Source organism: Neltuma alba, unplaced genomic scaffold (genome assembly GCF_004799145.2).
Source record: "Neltuma alba isolate B1F8T4 unplaced genomic scaffold, ASM479914v2 tig00002457_pilon, whole genome shotgun sequence".
NCBI classification, from domain to species: Eukaryota; Viridiplantae; Streptophyta; class Magnoliopsida; order Fabales; family Fabaceae; genus Neltuma; species Neltuma alba.
The window spans coordinates 294,691-303,184 of NW_021632867.1; the positions used below are offsets into that span (position 1 = coordinate 294,691).

General features: G+C 35.8%; 1 pseudogene; it reads right to left on the minus strand.

The window, feature by feature from the left end:
* Positions 1–4,789: 4,789 nt before the first annotated feature.
* Positions 4,790–8,239, minus strand: LOC114728872 (cationic amino acid transporter 7, chloroplastic-like; annotated as a pseudogene).
* Positions 8,240–8,494: the final 255 nt, after the last annotated feature.

Genomic DNA, 8,494 nt, shown 5'->3' on the forward strand with positions numbered 1-8,494 from the left:
ACTATATCTTATGCTTAATATAAGATCTAATTAATTAATTTTAAAAAATTATTTAATTATAATATACTACTTCCAGTCTTCATTATAAGACCTCGCTTATAGTCTAAAAATAAGGTCTTATAATTAGGACTAGGAGTAGTATATTGCATGATTTCTCTGAAATACTTGTGTTTATCATTATATTATACATCAGTTTATAAGTCAGACAAATTAGTTTAAAAAAACAATAAATATAAATAATTATTACAAAGTAGTTTATGTAATTTTTTTAAAATTAGTCAATTAAATCGTATGTTAAGGATAAAAAATATAACACTATATGTGTTGAAAAAATGTGAATAGCATACTGATATCTGAAGTTATATGTATGTGTGTATATTACTTTTATTTAAATTGATTCGAAATTATTGATGAGCATCATTGATTTGGAAAACAAAGATTCCACGATGAGTGAGAATTCCTGCGCCAATCATACCATCTTTAACACCAATAATTACTAGACCAAGACATAAAGAAGTTAACTAATGGTAAAAGAAGTTCAGTAAAGGAAACCCAATCGACGAGAGACAAGGGTTATAGGTTACTCCCACCCGTTGAAAGACCTAAGTTTTTAAATTAGTGCGGTCTCTTTTTTATAAGATTAGTTTGGAGGTGTCTCAATATCACATGCTACTCTCAGTTCTAATTATAAAACCTTATTTATAAACTATAAATAAGGTCTTATAATTAAGATTAAAAGTAATATATATATTTACTAGTTCTTAATCTAAGTATTATACTTTTCCTATATTTTTTTTTGTAGTTTTTTCACTATTTCTCTCTCTAACTTATCGTCTTATAAATTAGAAAATGTTTGTTAAAAAATATATTTCTTGCATATTTATTACTTTTAATTAATATTAATAGATTTCTTAATGCAGTTATTTGGATGTTATGAAAAAAGCTTATTAAAAGTCTAATCAAGAAATCCTAATCACAACTAAGAACGACATATTAATCAATAAATAGAACAAAAGAGTTGGCCAAAAAAAAATAGAACAACAAAAATAAGTCATTATATGGCCAAGCTTGGCCCTTTCATTTGACAATCCTTGAATAAACTCAACAAAGGGAGAAATTAGAGATATACATGGAAGCTCCATAAAATAAAAATAATAACCTTTAACTTTTGAGACCTATCTGTTTTTCTTTACAGATAATCTAGTATCCACTCGAGACTTCGACTAATTTAGATTCAAGCTTAGCGTCTAATGAGGGATAGCTCTCCTTGAAGCATCTTCAATTTTAATGTAATGAGCAATGGACTTACTAGGTAATGAAAGCTTTACTAGAAGTTAATTACTATCTTCGGTTGTTAATATAAGATCTCATTAATTAATTTGAAGAAATTTATAAAGTTACTAAATTACTTAATTATAATATATGTTACATGATCTCTCCAAAATATTTATGTGTATCATTATATTATATACTCCTCCGGTCCTTAATATAGGACCCAATTATTAAGTTATTTTTTGTTCTAAATATAAGACATATTTCTCATATTTATCAATTTTCTCTAAATTACCCCTATAGATACTCTCTCAACTATAATCAAGAAGGAGAGAAAGAAGAGATATTAAGAAAGATGATTATAGTATTTTAGGAAAAACATGTCTTATAATTAACTAACTTACATAACTTCTTTAATATAATCAAATTAGTTAAATGGGTCTTATATTAAGGATCAGAAGAGTATCATTTTATAAGTGAGGCAAATTATATTTAAAAAAATAAAAAATAAAAAAACTCTAAAGTGATTTAGTAACTTCGTTAGTTCTCCCCACATTAATTAACTGGATCTTATATTAAAGACTGGAAATAGTATTATGGTGGAAGAAGCAGTATACTTCAATACTTCATGCCACGGTTTATAAAGTAAAATTAAGTAGTTCATATTATTACTAGTTCTTACAGTTTGATTGAAATTTGATTTTAATCCCTATGAATTCAAATCGTGATTCTCAGTCCTATAATTTCATAAAAACTTAGTATGAATTTAATGACATTAATAGTTAACACTTATAAGTATAAGAATTAAAGTCAAAACTTGTTAAAAATACAAGGACTAAAACTAAAAGCCGTTAAAAGTACAAAAATCAAACGAGTTTTGGTTTTGATCCTTGTATTTTTAACGAGTTTTGATTTTGGTCCCTAGACTTAACAATATTAACTCAAGTCAAATTCTCACGAAATACAGAAACAAAAAAAAACCACAATTTGAAATTAGAGGGATTAAAATCAAAATTCGATCAGACTAGAAAGATTAACAATGATACTAATACATAAATATTTCACATCATATTGATGGCTATCATAATATTAACTTTAAAACGGGCATGACACATGACCACATCTAATCCACTTGTATCTTTCAAGCATCTTTGGACATGAATGGAATATTGACGTGGATTATGTGATGGAATAATCCGCAGTTCTTTTGATGCTGGATTGAATTCGTGTAAATCTTTATATATGATTCTTTAATTTCCCCCTGTTTCTTCTTGGTTGAAGCTGCACAGAGGTTCAGTAGCAGACATGAATGATGCAGCTTCAAAACAAAAGATGCCACCGACCCATAAGTATGAGAGAGAAGGGACCACACAAAGAGAAAGTGGCATGAGGGGAAAAAAAGCAAAAGCAAATTATGACCCAAAGAAAGTAAAAAAACAATATGTGGCAAAGTGAGAAAGAAACAATTGGAGCAGCAGACAAAGGAGGCTTATAAAGCAAAAACATGGTGCCAACATAATGGCCCATGATAATTTTGTCTTCTTAGTTCTTGGCTATTTTGTCAATCATAGACCACTGGCATCCACCTTGCAAAGTTGAGATAAGGCACGGCCTTGTGTTATGATTTCCTAGATTTCTCTTGCTTTTCCTTTTAAGAAAACAAATTTAGGAAATAATTAAATTGAAGACCCCTTGATCAATACAGCCAGAATTTTCATGGTAAAATAAAAAAGGATTGATTTTAGTTTTTAATATAAGACTTACTGAACTAATTTAGATAGATTAAGAAAACTAATTAAATTAGTTATTTATTAAAAATGTGTTGGTTTTCCAAAATACTCTTTTAAATTATTTGCATTGAAACTACCCTTTATGCAACTTCCTTAACATGCACAATTAGCAGGAACAATTAAAAAAAAAACAAAGAAAGTATGAGAGACAAAATAAAAATGCTATATTTAAGACCAAATTAAACTCTTAACTAACTCTTCTATTAAGCAAAGAAGCAATACTTAGTTTTTCCAAATTAGAATGCTTTTGAAAGAGGTAATTAATTTGGATAAATTAAGAGAATTCATTAAATTAGTTATTAAAAAAATGTGTTGAGTTTTTCTAAAATACTCTTTTAAATTATTTGTATTGAAACTACTCTTATACAAACTCCCTTAACATGTGCAATCAATAGTAATAGTTCAAAAAACATGATAAGTATCGAAGATATTTAGAATTGAATTTAACTCTAAACCAACTCTTATATTAAAAATAACTGAACAAGAGATAATACTTAGGTTTTCAAATTAGAATGCTTTTGAAGAGGAGAATAACACAGTAGGAATGTATATTGTCCACTTCTTATCTTTTGAGATATTTTATGGATCTTATCATTACAATTTTAGAAGATGCAAATCTATCAACAAGATTGCATTAAGAGGAAAGAGTGTCACATAGTGACAAACTGTTTCCATATGCCATAGTTGATGATGGCGTGGAATATTGTAGCAGGGAATTCCTAGCGAATGAGGTAAGCAATGCCATGGCAAGGTATCATCCAGTTGACAATAACTATTATCAACTCAATTCCCTTTCTTGTTTCTAGTTTCTCCTATTCATTTTGCGGCCAGTGATTTACCTCAACTGATATAACAGGAAAACTATAGACATGTGATTCAGAAAGTTCAGTGTGACCCACAACCTCAAAGAAGAACATAAACAGAAACAGTCCTAAAAATAAGAAGTAAAACATTAAAAACTACTAAAAAGCTACAGGATTCCACTCAATAAAAATGCCAAGGGTTGACAAAGAGAATCAACTATCATAATACACACACACACACACATATATATATATATATCACCGCTGAGAATCCATTTTATGTCTAGATAAATACAAACTAAAAAGACAAGTATGGAAGAAGAAAAAGAAAAGAACCAGAGACTTGAGGTCAAAATTGATAACACTGAAAAAGCAAGATCGATTTCGGATCTGACAAGTTTGTTGAGTTTATAAATGTCTGCCATCATGTACAGAGATGGGACGACACAAAAGAAGATAAATGGACGGCACATCCTCCTTTATCCGAATGCAGCATGCTAAACAGCTAAAGTATATATTTTATCCATATTTTTCAAAAAAATATTTCTTAGTGTATGCTAATAATGATGGATGCATCAGCTCTGCCAATTATTATAAAACAGCAATACAGCATTCTTTGGTGTATTTCTTTTGAAGATGACGTCACATGTCCACCTTGTGCCATCTTTGTTCTTTCAATATCAATAGATCCTTTGGCCAGAGACCATTAGTCTCTTCAGAAAAATTCTAAACCCCACATGATTCGATGCTGTTTATATCTTTGAATTTTGCTCAAAAAGTCACAAATAGCAGGAGTCAATGTAGCATCGCAAACTTTAAAAAGGATGAGTGACAGAACAAGAGTTACCTGAGGGTTCAATTGGTATTCACAGTACTTTATTCACTTTAGCAGTTAAAATTCACAGAGGTGAAAAACCAAGCTCAAGAGCACAAGAACTGAGTTTTTTTTTTTTTTTTCCGTCCTGCTTTTCACATAACATGAGGTTGATTTACAAAAGCAATCACAGCGTATGCAGCTACTTAAGACTTTAACTATACAATTCATCATTTCCACGAAAGTGAGAGCCTATTCTACTCTTCCCGTACCCTATTCTACTTTTGTCTATGATCTGTACGATATACAATTATCTCTCCCCACTTCTATATGACTATCAATTATACTATGAGGTTGAAATCATCCTATCCCAGCTTGGAAGAGGGGGAGCGGGAGCGGGAGGGGTGATAATCTACACTTCAAAACTTTGATCGCCACATGTACAGCTGATAATCTACACTTCAAAACTTTGATCGCCACTTTGTTTGGATAAATGAATTTCCCCATTTTTTTCACCAAGAGATCCATCTCCTTCAGCATCAAAGCTAGCATGAACGCTGTAAAATACATAGACAAGCACAGCGATAGCGGAAAAGAATCCAAATCGACTGTAGGATGGCCCATCCAGTGCACCAAGCAAAAACACATTGAGAAATATTGACATGGAGGGTATCCATGGCATAAGAGGGACCCCCCAGAACTCTGGCTTCCGAGCTTGAGGAACCATGCGGTGGAAAATATGCAGAGTTGCAATGGCAATCACCCCACAAGCACCAAGTATTCCTGCCTTGGCCCTTCCAGTTGGAAGAAATCTCCAAGTGAGGGTGAACATTATGGAGGTGAAGGAAAATGAACAGAGAAAGGACAATGTAGGCCATGGATTGGTCGTCTCAGCAGACACATAACGTCTATAAATTACAGCATTTGCCACCATGTAAAAAACAAAGAGGGTGCCGATTGATACGAAGCTGAGAAGAACGTTGAGGTCAGAGAAAAGGGCAATTGCAGCAGTGAAAATCCCTGAAAAAGAGATTATCTGCGAATATGAGAAAAATTGGACCCCAAAATGCACAATAATATCTTCAAGATATAAAGAGAGGGAATTTTAGCCCATCGATTGCAGGAAGTCAAAATGAACCACTTGGTTGGACAAAAAAATATGAACCACTTGAAATAAAGATCAAGGAAGTCCAACATTTAGGCCCCCCTTGCAACCTAAAGAGCTAAGGCCATCATCGGTCAAAGATTCTTAGCAAGAGGAATATTTAACTCGTATAATAATATTGGTTGGACCATACCAGCCACTAATTTCCATGCAAGATTCTATATTTCACTGAATGCACACATAAAGAAAATGAAGATTATTATGCAGCTTAATTTTCCTTGAATGAGTGAATCACATTTTCATGAGCCGAACAGCTCCGCCCTTAACCCATTTGCCAATTGTCTCTTCCATCGATATCTTGTTCGGATACTACTACAGAAAATTAATGATCATGATGTTAAGCTACCCTTCATTAATGTTGACAGAGAAATCATATGTTGGGGACCATCTACAATAGCATAGGCAATTCAATATAGCTTCAATACTTAAACAGGAAACACAAATGTGAGAGCTTTCTCAACAAGCACCAAAATTTACTGCTTTATGTTTGACGCCAAAGAAATGCAACTACGTTTTAATTATCGAATAGATGGCTACATTTTAGAATGAAGCTTAGGTGAGACCATCTGTCTAAGATAATTTCTGCAGCTGCATACAATAGTGTTGCAATTGCTAAAATTCCTGCAGCCTCTGATATACTTTTCTGACCGAAAGAAAGGTGGGGGGGTCCCTTGAAACAAGGACTATGAAACGGGCCCCACCAGCAGACGCTAAGGCCTGCATCTTGCAAAGTAGGGTAGGAGTACACTAAGACAAAAAGCATGGATTGTATTTACTGAGCACAAAAAGCACAAAAGAACGAGCCGCCCTGCACGGATCAGGTATTAACTCATAACGTACCAAGAAAAACGGAGGCGTTGACAGGCGTGACGTCTTAGGATGGACCCTGGCGAACCAAGAGGGGACCACGTTGGACCGTCCGATCACACACATATATCGAGCCTGACCCAACATGGCCACTAACAACGACGTCAGGATCCCAAAGCTGGCCCCCGCCCCTATCACATTCGACACCCATCCCCAGCCGTCTGATGACGCCCTGAACGCCGCCGAAAACGGCGCTTCCGCATCGATCTGCGTGAAATCCCCCAGCACGGTGGAATCAGATCCAATCGTCGATGGGAATTTTTTTCTAATGGAATAAAATTAAATTGAATAAAAATAATTGGGACAGTCTCATTCACCATGTCGTATGGAAGAAGCTTGGACATGGAAGCGGCCATGAGACAGTAGAGAAACGTTACGGTTATGACCGACCCCAACACGCCGATGGGGATATCTTTAACTGGATGTCGGACTTCTTCGGCCATGGTGGAAACGGCGTCGTATCCGATGTAACTGAAATAAACCATCGCTGATCCGTTGAACACGCCTGAAGCCCCGTAAGGGAAAAACCCGGATGGGTTTTGCGGATCACCAGGCTCTGTGAAGTTCCTCCAGCTCCCTCTCCAGAAACCCACCACTATGACAAATGCTATGAAAAATATGTGAAGCGCCGTCAAAATCATGTTAATCACTGAGCTCTCCCTTGTGCTGATGGGAAAACAATAACACAAACAATACAGTTATTGGTCAAAACTTTGCATGATAATGGTGAAGGTCGAACCGAACAAAACTCCTTCACTGGGCTTATTTGAGCATACCTATAGCAAATAATAAGGGTGATTATCAGAACGACAGCCACTGCAACGACGTCAATCTCGTCAAATCCTTTGGAAGCGAGGGAACCGTAAGCCTCCATTTCGCAGTGGAGACACCGATTGCTGTGCCAAAGTATGCAGTGAAACTTCTGGCAACGGCGGCATTGGACATGGACATAATCCATCACAAGGTTCGCACCCGTTATGAAAGGCAGCAAATTCGCCTGTGAAATTGAACTGAAACCTAACATCAACAAGCGAGTTCTGTATATATATATTTTTTTAAAAAAAAACGATGACTAATTCATGAAACCGAAACGCACCGAATGTGACGCGGACGTAGCTGAAAGCACCGCCGGCAACGGGCATGTCGACGGCGAACTCAGTGTAGCAGAAGGCAGAGAGGAGAGCACAAAGACCGGCAATGGCGTAAGAAAGCACTACTGAAGGGCCAGCTGCGTAATGGCTGGCGTGGCCAGAGGTTACGAATACGCCGGCGCCAACCATACCGCCGATTCCCAGGCCGACCAAGTCGAACCAGCGGAGGGTCTTGCGCATTTCAGAACCTGACCGGGTTCTAACCCGGCTCATCTCGTCGTAGGAAGTGGAGAGAGAACCGGCTCGGCAAGCGAGGCGGGAAGGAGTATGAGCAAGAGCACAGAGGTAGGATCGGAAGGTAGAGAATGACGAGCCTTGGATCTCCATTGCTGGATCTTCGCGTCACTGCGTCCCTGAATATGGGAATGGAGGAGTCCCAGTTTATAAAGACTGCGAGCGGATAATATTGAAGGCTCTTTTTTTTTTTAGTTATCCATCCAGTTATTGTAATTTTGTTTCGACTACGGAGTGTTTGGATAGAAATCAAACTATGGTTTCAGAAGTACTTTTACGGATTACGAAGTAAATATGTGGAGGAGATTACCTCGTTTTGCAGAAAAGTGCTTCTGAAACCATAATTTTGAGTTTCCCAAACACCCTCTAGATTATTCACGTCATGCATCTGGTTGTGA